Source organism: Polyodon spathula, chromosome 13 (assembly GCF_017654505.1).
Source record: "Polyodon spathula isolate WHYD16114869_AA chromosome 13, ASM1765450v1, whole genome shotgun sequence".
In the NCBI taxonomy this organism is placed as follows: Eukaryota; Metazoa; Chordata; class Actinopteri; order Acipenseriformes; family Polyodontidae; genus Polyodon; species Polyodon spathula.
Genome location: NC_054546.1, coordinates 31,172,015 through 31,189,700, shown reverse-complemented (window position 1 = coordinate 31,189,700; position 17,686 = coordinate 31,172,015). Strand labels below are relative to the sequence as shown.

General features: G+C 36.7%; 1 protein-coding gene across 1 annotated transcript in view; it reads left to right on the top strand.

Moving 5' to 3' along the window:
* The window catches only part of LOC121325802 (zinc finger protein ZFPM1-like), an 82,226-nt gene that overhangs the window by 40,146 nt on the left and 24,394 nt on the right, over positions 1–17,686 (top strand). The window lies entirely within an intron of this gene.

Sequence of the window (17,686 nt, the reverse complement as noted above, 5' to 3'; positions counted from 1 at the left end):
GAAGATGCACGATTCTGGAGAAACACAACGGGCGCGTGGGGGGTTGTGAAGGGTTCTTTTTTCTGTCCATCCTACTGGTCCGAATGCATTCAAATACAGTATACTACTTTGTCTGCATTTTTATACTTTCTAATTAAAATGATGGAAACTGTTTTTTCAGTTAGCAGTTTTATCTGTTACTGTACTCCCCTTTTTTTTTGTAATCTCCCTCTGCCTAAAGTTTGTGCAAAAACCTCAAGGTTTGTTATCAGCGAAGGAACAGAGCAGTCCGAGGTGAAACTGCTCACGCTGATGGACAGGGTGGGAGAGATCTTCCCGATTGTTCCCTTGTTTGTTTCACTTTGGTATGCGTGGGTGGGGAAATCATGGAGCTGTTTTTCTTTATCGTTTCATGCCTGCTTTAACACAAGTATAATTAATTATCACAGACGTAAAACACATAAGCATAAAACCGGACATAATCTGTAAAATATATCTATGTATATTTTTAAATGGCATAATTTTAAGAAGCTTAAAAGCAGAACGATAAGTGGTTTTATATATTTTGTTATTTCAGTGACAGGACATGTATTACATAGTTCATTATTTGGTAATGTTTTGAACCTACATTAATAATGTTTTTTTTTTTTTTTTTAATTTAACTAAGAAGAAATTTTGAATTGTATTTAATTGTGTTTTTTTTTATTATCTGTGTCAGTGTTGTACTTGTATGTAACCCAAACTAGATCTGCCAAGAGTGAACAGGTATTCATGTACCATTTTCTTTTTGTATGGCTGTCAATACACAATTATGTACTTCCATAAAGACAGTGGCTGACCTAGCCTGGGTTGTAGGTGTTTGTGACTGACAACTGAAAAGCAACACTGCAACTTGGGTCAGAGCACCTTAACACAGTTAATGTCAAAACACAAAACAGTATTGAAAATGTAACTTGAAAATACAGTTTTTAAATACATTTCCAATTCTTGATCCTCAGTTACATACAAATATCTATTTAAATTATATTTTATATTATTCCAAAACCAATTTTGAGTACTAATATGCACATTTACCTAAATATGTCCCGATTAGCTCCAATCTTGGGCTACCCAATGTTATTTTAGGTATGGTAACCCAAGATTAATACTAATCCATTTCAGCGCTGGATTATACGGTAAAATGTTCTGGTATTGTCATATTATTTAACAAGTGAAGTCACAGTATGCTGAATTTGTTTTTTGGGTGTTACCAAGATTGGCCAAAAAAAATAATAATAATAATAACTTTCTATCCCAGACACTGCAGTGAAACTCAATAGACTTGGCTCATGAACTATTATGAGGTTTAAAGATTGAAACATTGAAACTATCATTGATTCATAGACCACTGTACACTGCACAAACAGGCTTCTGTTGCACAAGCATTGCTTAACTCATGCCACATTCGTTTCTACATTTCCAGTAATACCAATACAGTACTAAGTCAACCTCTACAGAATAGCCTGACCAAAAGGGGAACAGTGATGCAGTGGTACGATAGATTAATGTTTTAGCAAAAGACATAATTGTCATAGTTAACTTATCTTAATGAGCTGAATGTTGGAAATATGAAACTCTTCTTTTAAAGATAAAGTTTTGGATGGATGTCGTTTTGTTAGATTTGCAGTTTTAGCTTAGCAGTGTTCTCTCGGAGAGCAGCTATTTTGTCAGTACATATCTGTAAATGGTTTGAAAGCCTTGTTGAGGTTCAGTGCAGATGTTTTCTGACAAATGGTTTATTTATAATGGCGTGCTTGTACTCGTATTTTCAGTGTAGTTTTGTCTAGTATTTGATCTGCTGTTTGATTAGTAGGTGCTGAGAACTCTATCTCAATGATTTATCAACACACCTGTTTTAATTATGCTGTAACTTCTTTTTTTTCACAGAAACTTAACTCGGATCATTTGAGGCTTCTGAAAAAAACAAAAAACAAACAAAAAAAAAAAAAGCAGCCACAATTGATCTGATAACCTGATACCAGCATCCATCTGTGTGTGTCGGTGTTGTGCGGTTTTTTTTTGTCAGTTTTTTTTTATAAGATTTTGACTTGTGCTTTTCAATATAGTAAATATTCAAATGTGTATATTTTGTATATTTTCAATGTATTTCTGTTCTATGTAGGGTAGAAGTGTGTATATGGTGTTTTCATGTACACCACATGTAATCCACCCGCAGTTAATGTTGTCCATTTATTTTGCTCCACTTTGTAGAAAGTCCTTACTTAACCATAATGCTTAACTGCAACCATTTTATTACGTTTTTCTTGTGGTGAATGTGTTGGAAATACATACTAACAGTATTTTAAATGATGCTCATGATTTCTGTGTTGATTGTCTTTATATAGTTCAGTGAGTGCATTCTTGTCACTTGACTTCCACATGTATTATACTCTTCAGGAAAGCCCTCAAACATCTGGGTCATTCCTTCTGTGTACACTTCCGAAGACAGACACATTCTTGGAAAAGTTCCTATAGAATGATCGTTTGTCAGTTGCATTGAAACCTAACCCCAGATTTAACCTTTTCCCAAAAGCAATTTGAAATACAGTGTGAAAATATACTTTTCCAGTCAGAAACTTTCTAGAAACCATTTTTACATTTGACCATGAAACAAGTATCCTGGACTTGTTTGGTGTAGGGCTGACTGAATTAATCTGTTGGTTCACTTGTAGCTGCTATAGAATGCAATACAAAGTGTTCCACTATCTAAAAAGCACTTGCAAACCATTATAGCCATGTTTTGACTGTCCTCAACTGATTTAGAAAGAGTTCCACAAGTGTGGAGCCTGGGTGTTAACAGCTCTGCATAACAATCTTCTAGACATAATTTGAAGCCGTCTTCTGTTATTGATTTCTTGACTAATGTGTGGTGCCAGGGAAGATTTGCAAAAATAGTTGGATTTTCAGTAAATGTAGTACAAGCTTGTGAAGCCAAATTCATACTGCATTCTAGTTTTAGATTCTCGACAGGCAAGTGAAAAGAGAACTGCAATGGTTGGTGTAAGACATAGCAAATGCGTGAATTTGAGTTTCAGAACCTTGATCCACACCAAACTATCCAAGGTGAAAGCAAGCCTTTCTCCAAAGCTTTCTAATTCTGCAGCCTGGGTCGTCCTTTTGCGTGTCAGATTTCTGCAGCAAGGAAAGAGTTAAAAGAACAGCAGGCATGCAGAGTTCAGAGTTATCTTTCCTTTCAAAACTATTTTCTTCCATCTGTCACTCTCTTCCCTAGTGATGATTGATAGGCCAGGCCTGTAATCTAAAGGAACATTTCTCACAGCCATCCCATTGCTATCAGGAGCACAGCTACATCAGTGATGTGGAGTACCTTCCGGGACAGGATCTCATGATTACTCCTGTATCGCTGTGCGCGTTCACTGCAGCGTGTACCACATCCTCCCTCACTTCCTGGGATTTCAGTCATCCCCTTGTATCTCGTTCTGGCCAGCTTGGCACTCTAGTTGACTTTTTAATGTTTTTTTGATGTTAAATCTGGGAAACTGCACACAGTGCTAAAGGCTTTTCATCTTTTAAAAATAAAGAAAAAGCTTTCATGTCTTCAAGCATTGGCTTCTATAGTAAGTACGGTTTTATTGTGTGATGTGGTATCGCCTGCCTCTTATGTATCTAATCACACAGCGACGTCAAGTGTGAGTCACCTTAGACTTCTGATCTTGCGATTTGGTTGATGTTTTTAAGACATAAATGTTCGCCATCCTTTTAAAAGATCTGCGGTTTCTGGTACTGAACTGATGAATAACTTTGAAATATTAGTGATAGAGAAATATTGGCTTCAAATGTCACTAATTGCGGTTTTATTTATTTTTTACATTCCCCTTACTATTGTAAAGTGTTTGCAATCATTCCAAGTGGGTCTGGATTCCGTTGCTTCCATATTAAGTTGTCATTCTTCTCTAAATCTGCCTTTAACTGGCTTTGAGCTTGTCTAAAGAATCCTAAGTGCCAGTGCTGAACACCCTTCCTTCTTCTGTTCCGAGCATTTGACAACGGAACCTTTCACCTCTGTTAGTCCCACCTACTCTACATATATTCTGTTATACAGAGAAAGTAGACGTGGCAGCTGCAGTTCAAAGGTTAAATCGTCATGTTTATTTAATGGAATGTGGGTGTCCATCACAATCAAAAGGCTGGACATTTTTGCTGAAGATCATTTTCTTATGGTCCATGCCTTGAGGTCCTATGTGTCCTCCAACTTTGACGCTGTTGCCATGAGATGTTTTGTGTTATGAGTGGATTCCACTTCACTTATCTCCTGCAGGGGAACAATGTGTTCTTAGGCTAACATCATCCTATCAACCAAAACAAGGTTGATAGGAAAACAATGGTTTGCTGATTAGATCAGATGCATTTCCTTCACTGTGACATTTTGCTCATCTCTTTACTTACTTCAAAATCAGAGGAATCACTTGGCTTGGTTTATAGAATGTTGGTCAAGCCTCTCACAAAACCACACAATATATAATAAAAAAGACTGTTCAACGTTTTCTTCTAATGGCTGCAACCCTGAATGTACAAACACACTGGAATAAGCTTTAAGCAGCTGTCTTGTGGGCCATTCATTAGGATCAACATTAATGAAAGCATCCCGCCACTCCTTTTAATGTCAAATTCTGAACAACACAGTTCATGCTTGTCAGGCTTTTAAAGCATTACTGGTGTAAAAGATATTGAATGTGATATTTGTACCTGGCTGGGCAACATGGTATGGTCATTTATTTTTTTTTAAACTTGGGCTGCTTTAGTTTTATTGTGTCTTAATGCAAGAACTGCCCCTGATGTAGGCAAAGCAGGTGTAGGCAAAGATGCTTGTAAATTGATTTTGTTAGTAATGGCATGATTTGTAATAACTACTAATACATACTGTTGTAATAAGCCAAACAGAAGAGATTTAGTAATGTAATAGCGTTACGTTACCTGATCACTGCTGTAGGAGTGATGTGACCTACGGCACATGAAGTGATTAGACAAAGGATTTAAAGCCTTTATCACAGGTTGGAACTTTAAATGGTAAGTGGCAGGTTTTTTAGAAGAGTATGAATAATTACAGCTCTATTAATTTAGCCTTATGCCCAAGGTGTTCAGAAAACAAATGTATTTTCTGTTAATTACACTTCTGAGTAATAGATGGAATGTGTGTTAATGAGATAGTATGTCCACTCGTGAGTTGTAGTAACAGCATTAACAAAATGCTTACGTTTTTGTTGGATCATTATATACCAGAAAAGCAAAGAGTGATATCAAACAAAGCAAAATAGAGATTTGAAAAAAAATGTATCTGTAACAAATCATTTGCAAAGTACTTATCTTGCTTCACTACATATGAAAAATGTTAAAATGATCTAAATACCTATACAGATGATGATTTTCTGAGTATCTGATAGCAAGAAATCTGTATTTTCCAAAAAATCATTGGACCTTAAAGTTCATTTAATGTGCCTTGCTGATAAAGCGAATATGGTAACGAAGCATGTTTTTTCATCCGGAGCAGCGGGCACCTCCTTTTTTAACTTGTGGGAAGAGGAGTACCAGGTTGTGGGGTTCAGTGACTACAAAGAAAGATCGCTTTTGTTTCTATATCTGGTGGAAATCCTAGCTGCTAAATTAATGAAAAAAGGCTTAACGCTGGTACAATTATAGGGGTGGCTAGGTGGCGCAGATAGCAGGTTAATTACATTTTTAAGGGATAAGATTGTCTAGGTTCAAACTCAGTTTCTCATATTCCAAAAGAAAAGAGTTTGTCCTCAGTCTAGTCCACTTCACAAAACCATGACATGAGTCAGGTCTCTGCTTGAGAGAGGCCTGGACTGAAGGAGGTGTATAGATATAAAGGGACTGACAGTCTTTGGTTTGAATATCGTTTGAAGACAAAGTACTGTTTAATTGTTTCTGTTAATTAGGTAATGGCAATGGTAATGTATGTTTGTACCTTGCTATAGTTCTACTGAATTTCATTATCTTATAAGGCAAGAATTGTCCTATGTGTAGGACAGAGAGACTCACCAGGTATTCTCGCTAATTAACTTTGCTAATTCGGTATAGAAACGATTTTGGTCAGTGGTGATTTTTAAGAATGTCTAATACGGTTGTACAGAGAAATCCAGAAAGCCTCCTTTATTAGCAAGCATCGGCTGCTTCCTGGTATCTGTAGGTCACATTTGGATTGCAGTGAACGCCACCTAAAGCACAGGAAGTGTATGGCATTAAATCCTTGGTTATGACTCTTTGAAACAATATGTGGACTAGGTACTTGGTACGGGGACTTAGTGTCTCACAGAAAAGGAATAATTCAAAGGGCCAATCTGGAATTTGTCATTCTGCTAAGGTGAAACCCTCCCCGTATTAGTGAGGGTCATAGTGTAGCCTGATAAACATTTTCTGTTGTACTGTGTCAAAAAATCAATACCCATGGAGTGATCTTCGGGTTTGATATCAACAATAGTCTTTTTAAAAATCAATTAGCAGAGACAGAGGGGGGAAAAAAAACACCAAGGACAGGAGTTTAAAAAAAAAAAAAAAAAGGTTATTCACAAGGCATTGAAGAAACAAATAAATAAGAAGCACAATGCTATGTAGCTGAAAGCAGTGTTTGGCAATATAGATTACAGGCTGACTATGCTTTAAGAAGTGCAAGATGTTCCAAACTGGTGGGAAAAAAGGGAAGAAGATGGCTGCAGAGGGTGGTGATATGTGAAAGGTTTTCATCAGTATACACACAATAACCCAAACACTCAGGTAGTGAGCAAGCTGCATTGACCAGAGCAGATAATTACACTGAAGGGATGACCGTTTCTTAGGAAACCCCATATTCAGGTTTAGGTAATCTGGCATTAAGCAAAAGAAGCTCCCAGTACAGGGTGGAAATGCTTGGGGATTAGGGTAGAAAGTGGAGTACACTTCTGGATAATTCTACTGAAAGTACTAAATGCCCTGTATGCAGAGGAGGTTCTGGTACTTCGAAAGAAAGTAGGGAGAATTGCAATAAGCTGGGAAAGCTAAGTTTGCTTCCCTGCTTGTTTGTTTTTTGATTACGCATGCTGTACAGTACAGGAAGGTTTTGTTTGTTTTGGTATTATGTGATGATTTGGGGGCTAAAGTCTAAATGTATTGTATTATATGATATTTCATCATGGTAATGTAGTGGTTTGTTTCCGTTAGTTGTGTAACACAGTTCTTTTCACTCACAGTGGTCACTGGGTCACCTTGCTTTGTCCCATATATAGTAGCAGACTAATAGATCAAAAGACTTCTGTTTCGATGAAATAAAGGGATATATTAGTTTTAAAACAAACAATAAGGAAAAAAAATCGCACACTAGTTAATTTCCGTGGCTTGTAATTATATTAGTCATTCCATTAATGACATAGAGATTTATGATTTTTTTTTTTTTTGTTGTCTTAAGTTGTAAAATCAACAGCTGTACAGTACCTAGACCCAGAACAGGAGTACCTTCAGAAGTCAGAACACTTCATATATCTATATATATAATAATATATATATATATATATATATATATATTATATATATATATATATATATAATATATATATATATAATATAAGTAAGTTTAAGAAATATACAGCTATGGTCATAAAAGTGAAATCGCAAATAAAGAAAAAGCATATTCAATCTTAAACCTGTCATGCAAGGATAGCAACCTTGTATATAGTATATCTTGCATAAAATATTAATAAAATAAAAATATGTTGGAGAGACAGGTACATCATTTATATAAAAGAGTACAGAGCCACTTATCAAATATAAGAAATAAGAAAGAAAAATGAACCAGTAGTTTAGAAACTTTACATGGAACTGAAACACTATGGATGACCTGAAGTTTGTGGTTTTAGAAAAAAATTAATTAGATTAGGTACAATGTAGAATAAAAGAAAATACATGGATAAATAGACTAGATACCATGATGCCTGAAGGTTTAAATAGAAAGGTACAGCAGGCTGTTACATCATTTGTTACATAATGAATGACATCACAGAGAAATAAATGTGTGGTTACCATGGCATCAAAAAGCCTATAAATACTTCCAATATTTGTTTTCAAACAACGTACCGAAACATTGGGATGTTGGCTCTTTGAGCAAAAACGTATACAAATATTGCGAACCTGACGAAGACATGTTGTCGAAACGTGTTGTTTGCGGTGTTGTTTTTGTTTGCTTTTAATGGAATAAACTTATAAGAACTTTTTAAAATACAAAATCACAGTGGTCCTTCCTGTTTCTTGAGAGTGTGACCTGTCTTGGTGGACTTCAGTTAAAACCTGGAAGAAGCAATCGTGAGTCCTTATGGTTGTGTGTGTGTGTGTGTGTGTGTGTGTGTGTGTGTGTGTGTGTGTGTGTGTGTGTGTGTGTGTGTGTGTGTGTGTGTGTGTGTGTGTGTGTGTGTGTGTGTGTGCTTAGAGGGTAGCTCTATCTCATCTAATCAAAGAAACTACAAAATGATGTTGCAAAAGTCTACCGGAAGCCATAATAGTAGTACAGTATTTCCTGTGAGATTTCATATCACACTTTTTCAATTTTTGTCAGTTTTTCATTAAATACTGTATATGGAAAACTACAAAGCGGTAAGCAATTTAATCTGTGAACATAAAAGCAATTTTCATTTGACTATATGATGCAAATTGAGCTAATGCTATAGTGTGGTGCAACAATTTTGACCATCGCTTTACATGAATGATTATTTTCTTGATCGTCATGTTACAGCGAGAACATGACCTGATTTAACAAATACAGTACTGAAGGGTGCTACTGTGTCAGTAGCCTTCAAAAACTGTGTTTTATTTAGGACAAGTAGCTCAACCTCAGTAAACATCTAATTTGTATTGTTCTAAAGAATCAAGCTATAAAGGCAGCAAGCAGTTATGTTACACAAAGCACTTGATTGTGCAAAAAGACTGATGACTCTACCCATCTACATCTCAGTAAGATCTCCACAGTTTTATTAAAATACAAAACTACAAAGATAAAACAGACCTCACAGTATTTATTTATTTATTTATTTATTTATTTTTAATGTAGCTGAATCTCTAAATACTTTCCTGTTTTGAAATCTCACTGGGATTCCTATGAGTTGCTACAGTAAATTTCCAGATTCAGAATTGCTTTGAGTCATGGAGTTACTGTGCCACGCACCAGGAAGAAGGCTGCTGTGTGACTGAGAGGGGTTGTTTTGTCATCGGTCTTCCAAGTGTTGCTTGTCTTCAGTTGAGTCTTGCAACATCTGCCTTCATCATTGGAGTCTGCCACAGTGTGCATGTGGCTCATGTTCTTTGCGCAGGGCAACTAGAGTCTATCTTGATAATGGGGAGTAAAGAACGCATTCCAGGACATCATTACTCAAATCGTCGTTTGCATTATTTCATCTGAAAGCCCCTAAATTAGTTGTTTATTTGTGTTTTGGGAACTTTATTATGTGTGTTTTTTACTATCTGAAAAAGTCTTAATGACATTTTATAGGAGTATCTAGCACCATGTATTTGTTATTGGAAGACATGAAAAGCTCATAAGACAGAATAATAATGATATGTCTGGTGTGTCCATTTTGCCTCCAGAAGCATTCTTGAGCTATACAGTCATCCCTAGTGTTCATTTTCTTCTGTTCTGTTACCAGTAACCTGTCTAGCTCTTAGGTTACATGTATTTTAAGAGCTGGTGCCAAAAGACAGAATAGAGAACCCCAGAACAATGGCGGTAGTAAAGAGGGAAGAACAATATGGTGCGCTTGAAGTCATAAATTATTTGTGAAATACAAATAGAATTGGGCACACTGTTCAGAGCTACACCAGTTTCATTCCAAACAAGGAACGTTCCGATTAAATATGCATTCAGTTAAGAGCTCAAACGAGCACAGCAAACCACTTGATTTTCTTTAAGTGGTGAATGTAGAGATGGAGTCATCAGGAATGTGGGATTACTGTATGTATTACAGTGCAGTTTAATGTGTACAAGTTGTGACAGTTGACTTGGGGATGTGTTGCGAGAACCAGATTAATATTTGTTTTACATGGTACCATGTCTGAAATTTTGATGTTTGCACCCAGACCTTTATTATTGGAAATTATATTTTGTTTTACATTTAATTTAAAATTGACGTTTTATGAAATATGACAGCAAAGTGCCTCCTAGGTATTGAAACACAAGATGGAAGAGGGACAGAAAACAGCACCTCTCTTTGGGTATTGGTGTATGTTGAGACACAGATAGCGATTACCTGAAGGGACCCTTCATTAAAAATGATATTAAATATCATTCAGTAGATCCAGTCATTGGTGAATCTAAAAACGTATGTCTTTTTAAATCATTAAGTAGAAGGGGACTAGTTTATTTTGTATATGTAAGTCAAATGATGACAGGTTTATTCATCTGTTTTTATGTTTAGATCAGCCATTGTTTAGACCAGTTGAATAAAAACACAGCTTCTCCATTCAAACAACTGAAGAGAAGTTTAATAACTGACCTCTTTAGTCCCCATACAGTTTTTAAAACACATTAAAAGAAAGTGTACTTTATATTCTCATTTGATATTTGCTCTGTAGCTGTGCTTGATAACATGCTATTAACAAACATTGTTTGTTTTGGGGGATTTTGGGAGGGGGGTGTGGGTCATACCAATAACCGCCTACTGCTTCAGGTGGTAGCTGAAGTAAGATGCTTCATTTTGCAAAGTGAGCTAGTACTTGCAGCTTAAACTAGGGTATGTAAACAAACTGGACAGCCAACAGGGTTTGGATTCTGATTGAATGCGGAAGCCTCTTTCTGGGGTAGCTGACAACACAGCAGCACTGTAACCAGCATTGTTTACACGACATCCAGACTGGGATTAAAGGGGAGCTCATCATTTTGTGGGAACAGAACAGAACAGCGTGTTCAGGGGAACATAAATAGAAATTAATCACACTCGGTAGATCCTGTTATTGTGGCCTGTTGCAACTTTTATCAAAAGCAAACAACCTGATACGTGCATACTTTGGTTAATGATCTTGGAGATTAGAAATAATTCTGATAATACCCAGACCAGCTGACTGGCAGGAGCCAATGAGAGAGCGTTCTGAGAGGGTGGCTGATAAAGTGGTAAGATAGGGGAAATTCTATTAACTTGGAGTCTGTTGAAACAAAGCCCCAGCACTGTAGATAGAAAGATAAGCCCTGAAAATGGACTTTGTTTCTACTAATAGTGAACTGAATTACTGTCCACTTGTTAGAAAAGCAGCTGCTGTTAATAATAATGACAGTTAATATGTAGTAGTAGTAGTAGTAAAATAATAATAATAATAAAAACTGAATCATGTGTCAATAATAAATACAAATACAATACAATAATAAATAAATAACACGCTCCATAGTTGGCAATAGATGTTGCCGAAACTTGATATTTTAAGGTAAACCAAGTCTCCTGGAGCTTGCTTTGGTAACAATGGGCATGTGCTTTGATAGAGAGTTTTTTTTTTCCTCTCTTTGTGTTTAGAATCTGTCTTTTATACCCTTTAGCATATACTGTATGGCGCTGTCTATTTGAATCCAAGTAGTGTAATTAAATGCATGGGTGTCTATTTGCTCTGTTGGTCATTCTCAATATATGATGCATTATACACTGTATCAAACAAACGCTTGATATGGTAACAATCTCCATGCAAGTTAAGAAACCACTCGAAACTGCTTACAGGTTATAAACAGCTTTTAACAGTTTTTGCCCTAGGTAAACAACAAGCAAATAAATAAATAAAAAGGGACCAGTTCCAGGCATAAAAAATTAGCAGTAGCAACACAAAGTGCACCTAACTTCAACCGCTTTTTGTGTTTTTCATTAACTTTCAATTGCTTGTTTTTATTTCAGCCCCCTCACCTTTTCTATGGGGTTTGTAATTGAGTGGTTCTAATTTAAATGACAGTTACTGTGTTTAATGTATTTTGTATTATTTCACCTGCGTTGATAAGTTGGACCTTAGTTTCAGTTGCCTGCCATAGATATGTTCTGAAACCTAGGCTAGATGAGCCAAAGTGTCTTTATAAAAGGAATAGCTAGCGCCATCTAGTGATATTCCAAGTTTTGATGTGCACTATAGGTTGCTTCTAAAATAAAGACTATTGTATGTCTATGACAGGCAAATAGAATTCAAGTAAACTAAACTCCTAGTCAAAGCACTGCACAGACTTGGCAAACAATAAAAGCAAATAACACAGCACTTGAGTAATAGAACAATAAAGACTGCTCTGAATTATTGCAGATATCCTACAAAGGTAAGGTAAAAGAAAATGTAATTTGAAGCTACCTAAAGTATGTGGGCTCCTGTTTTAAACAGACTGAAAGACACTAAAGAGATTCCCCCGCAAAGTGAAACGCTGCGTTCCCCTGCTGCTCGTCCCAGATCTTCAGTTAACGAGTGATGATTAAGGATTGTTGTGCGCTCATGTCATAACCTGCATTAGAGGAAGATGAGACTGATGTGCTAATGGATCTTGGACAAGGCCTCCCCTAATAAAAGGGAAGTGCCTGAACCATAAAGACTTGTCTGTTTAGATTACTGGATGAGGTTAATGGATGATTCGGTGAACAGCTACAGCTTAACATTTTTGATGTGTCTTGTAACTTCAGCTCATTAATTTAAAATGACACGCACATCTGCTGTGTTTTAACCGCTGGTCTTTTCCTCCCCCGTCATAAAGGGCAGCGTTATTCCACTCTCCGAGCGGTTCCTGTCAAACAGTAACAAGCAGATGAGTTTTTTTTTTTTTTTGTACTTTAGGCTGATGCTTTCACCATTGTTATGCTATAGGTTCCTCTTATTTCATAATGCTCTAGGAATAACACCGTGGTTTCATGAATATCTAGTAAGAAATATTTTCAGTTTGTCTGAACATGTTATAGGTGAGTCCTCTAATACTCGGTCAAGCTGTAAAAAATATTTTTGAAATTGTCATAACGTCTATCGGTGTGTTTCGTATATTTAGAGAGTTTAGAGCTTCTTGTGTTGACCAGTGTTCCATTGAGAATGAACAGTTTTAAGCTTGATTGAATCAAAATGTGTGTATACAGACACACACACACACACACACACACACACACACACGTATACTGTGCATATACAAAAAACTTTTTTCACATTTTGTTGTGTCAGTGCCTCAGAGTTTTATGCATTTTAAATCAGGATTTTTTTCCCACTTATCTACACACCATACTCCACACTGTTAAGGGGAAAAAAGTTATATATTAAAAATACAAAACTGAAAGATCATAATTGGATAAGTCTCCGCCCCATTGAGTTAATACTTGGTGGAAGCACCTTTGGCAGCAATTACAGCTGTGAGTCTGTTGAGATAGGTCTCTACCAACTTTGCACACGTAGATTTGGCAATATTTGACCATTCTTCTTCACAAAACTGTTCAAGCTCTGTCAAGTTCCTTGGGGAGCGTTGGTGGATAGCAATCTTCAAGTCATGCCACAAGTTTTCGAGTGAATTTAGGTCGGGGCTCTGACTGGATCACTCAAGGACATTTACCTTTTTTTCCCTTAGCCACCCCAGTGTATCTTTGGCTGTGTGCTTTGGGTCGTTGTCATGCTGAAAGGTGAACTTCCGTCCCAGTTTCAGCTTTCTTGCAGAGGGCAGCAGGTTTTCCTTAAGGACTTCTCTGTTCATTTTCCCAAGTTTTGCCACATGGCTACATGTTTTTTTTTCATACTTCAAATGGGATTCAAGGGGGCCTTTCTTGAGAAATGGTTTCCTTCTTGCCAGCCTAACATACAGGCCAGATTTGTGGAGTGCTTGGGTTATTGTTGTCACATGCACACTTTGACCAGTCTTGGCCATAAAAGCCTGTAGCTCTTGCAAAGTTGCCATTGGCCTCTTGGTAGCCTCTCTGATCAGTCTCCTTGCTTGGTCATCCAGTTTGGAGGGACGACGTGATCTAGGCAGGGTCTTGGTGGTGCCATACACCTTCCATTTCTTAATCGTCTTGACCGTGCTCCAAGGGATATTCAAGGCCTTTTGATATTTTTTTTTTTATACCCATCCCCTGATCTGTGCCTTTTAACAACTTTGTCCCAGAGTTCTTTTGGAAGCACCTTGGTGCTCATGGTTGAGTCTTTGCTTTGAAATGCACTACCCAACAGATGGAACATACAGGAACTGCTGAATTTATCCTGAAATCATGTGAATCACTACAATTTAACACCGGTGGAGGCCACTTAACTTGGTGTGTGATTTGGAAGACGATTGGTTACACCTGAGCTAATTTAGGATTGCTGTTACAAGAGGGGTGGACACTTATCCAACCAAGCTATTTCAGTTTTTATTTTTAATTAATTTTCTACAAATTTCTAGAATATTTTTTTTCACTTGGAAGTTGCAGGGTAGGATGTGTAGATAAATGATAAAAATATATATATATATATATATATATATATATATATATATATATATATATATATATATATATATATATATATATATATATATATTAATGCATTTTAATTTCAGGCTAGAAGGCAACAAAAGGTGAAAATGTTGACCTTCTAGCCTGAAATATAGGCACTGTATATAAAAACCCTTAACTAAATTTAACATGGAAATAATGTAGCATTTGCATTGGGACTTTTCTTAAAGTTCTAGTGATGGTTTTAAGGGGTTAAACTACAGGTTGCTCAGTTGTGGATTCTAAGCACATCCATATGTGCTGTTTCTTGAAATCATGGGGGCAGCAATAAGTTGAAAGTGTAGGTTCATTTCCAAGCACAGTGATTTTGCTTAAATTGTATTGGTGACCTGCACTGGTTTGTCCTGGTTGAAGCTGGGGTTCAGGAAACTAATGATGGGGAAACTGTCAACTCCAATAAACTTCGAAATTCTAATGGCAATACTCTCTTAAATGAAGAAATACTGAAACAAAATGCGTAAAATTGTGGGTAAATTCAATTAGTCTTTCTCAATGCGTTCATTATAATGTTAACTTTGTCATTCAATTTTACAAAGTGTATTTTAGTATTTCTAAATGTATTACTATTCAGTCTTTTTAGAGGTATGGAAATTTAATCAGATTTCACTCAACAAAGCTTTAAAAAAAAATAAAAAATAAAAACGTTACAGTTGCACAACTTTTGTGTATGAATAGTCGAACAGAACTAATTAGGATGGGTTTGGATAGGTGCACAGTGTACTGACATTACCCACCAGTACATACTTTGTTTTTAATTCAGTTATTTTTAACTATTTTTTTAAAAAATAAGTCTATTTTTAGTTGTACAGTCCTTCACCATATCACAGGGAACAACTGGAATAGTATTTGGGGAGTGTTTTTAGAAGTTGAGATAGCTTTTCTTCGTGGTAACTGTTACAGTGTGTTGTCAGAATGAAATAATTGTAACTGCAGCACGCAGTGCCTCCCCTCCCCTCTCTCCCCTTTTTCTCTTTCTCTTCGATTTGGCTGGGAAGTCAGTTTATCATAGGCTGCATGTTTTTCTCTGGTGGGGATTGATACACAGAAGATAGATGAGTGTTTTGACATGGAGAGTGTTAGGCAAACAGCCTTATCTCTCCACCACTTTATCCTGACCCGAAATGAGATGTTGAACTGTGCCGAGGGGAGGGTGGATCTGTAACAGACAAAGGAAGGGAGTTTTGCAGCATGGGGAGTGGGGTGGGGGAATTATTATTACTTTTTCTCAGTCATACTCGTCATGTAGACCACAGGCCAGGGATTCAAGTAAACTGACCAGATACATTTCCAGATCTTCTGCTCCAAAAGGAGACAGTTATACTGGCTTATTATTATTATTATTATTATTATTATTATTATTATTATTATTATTATTATTATTATTATTATTAATAACACTCATATACAGATTTTGTTTGGATATATTAAATATTATCAATTATATTTCTTAAATCTATTCTTAACATAAACTGAGATCTAAATACATTATGGATATGAGAGAAATATACATTTCTTGACAAACTGCAGTTCACTGCATCTCGCAAAGTAGGTATTAAAAATAAAGCAGATATGTTTTATTATATCATCAAACAACAATAGTAGAGGAAGCTCACATGCATAGGGAGACTATAGTTCTACTTAGACAGATTAGTGTAGGTGTGAATTGAAGCATTTTACATTGAAAACCTAGTAAGTTGTCCATACTTTTTGATCCAGTGGGACAGTGGCTGCTTTGAGAGGACTTGATCCAGGGTCCTTTCACCATTACAAATGAAGGGCTGGTCAGACTGACGCAGCGCTCTCATCCTATCCACATAACATCTCAATGTACAAACTTGGACAGAGGGAATTCAACCTCAGATCATCCTCTGAAGAAAAAAGAGGGAGATGGAAAGCCTCTAGTTCTACTGACTGATCCAAGTGGAAAGCCATAAACACCTTAGGGAAGATAGCGGGGTTTGTGCACAACGATACCCTGCAAGGAGCATCTGAGCACTTTTCCAAGCACAGAGGGTGCAGAATCACTGAGGCTGTAGGGCACCAAAGCACCCAGGCTCTCGGGCACTTGGGCACCGCGGGTACCAATGCAAGGAGCGTTTGAGCACTAGGGGTGGTAAGGCTCTGCGGCACCAAGGGCACCGAGGCTCCTGGGCACCGAAGCACAGAGGCTCTGAGGCACCATAGTCAGACATTACAAACATACTCCCTCTAGTGGTAGTACTAAATTATGGCATGCTAATCCTGATTCTGGTAAACCAATATGAAATCCTATTTCAGGTGTGTGTTTTTACTGTTTTTCTTTGTTTTGTTTTGTTTTTTTTAGCATGAGTAATAATGCACCAGTGATACATACATACAGTAACAGTTAAAACATATTTGCCTTATTTTTATAGCATTCAAATTTTTGTTTGTGCGATTTGTTTCAGTAGGGTTTATGGGTAGATGGTCTTCTAAACCACAACTGTGATTATCAGAAAGAGAAATCACTTAAAAATAAAATCAAAACAGTGACACATTTCAGGGAAATCATGCTTCCTGGGTGTCAAAAATGTATTCTTCTTTTTTTAATTGTTTTTTTTTTATGTGGGGGATGATGGGGAATTTCCAAGCTGAACAAGATCACCCTTTTCATGTGAAAGTCCTGAGATTGTACAAACCACTTGTACTTGTTATTTCTATTTCCATGTGTGCAGTCACCATAGCAACCTGGTTTACCATATAATAAAAAAAAATATGTGCATTACCATTTGAACATCAAAGAGCTCCCACCTGTTCTACCCAGAGTTTAATATTCTCATCCATAATATGAACTTTTAGTAGGGATTTGCCAAAACTGTTGTCTTCGGGACTTGGATTTTCCTATTAATAACGCTATCAAATAACAATTTAAAATGGTCGAGTTCAAGTTAGTATCTCTTCCTTGGTTTTGTTTGTTTTGTCCCCACTGAAGCGAATGGTTCATTTAAGGTTTGTATAAGATTGTAAATACAGGTTTCACAGTTGTACCAGATTGGAGTTTTGACATTTAACAGAACAAAAACTACTTGTATACTTTATTTTAACATGTGTTAGTAAAATATTGATATAGCACACAACCAAATCAGTTTAATCTGCCTGGGAGCCACTATGGGAGGTCGACGGGACATGTGAACTAGATTCAGAACGGTGGACACACACAATGCTTGCTCTAGGGCAGGGGTGTT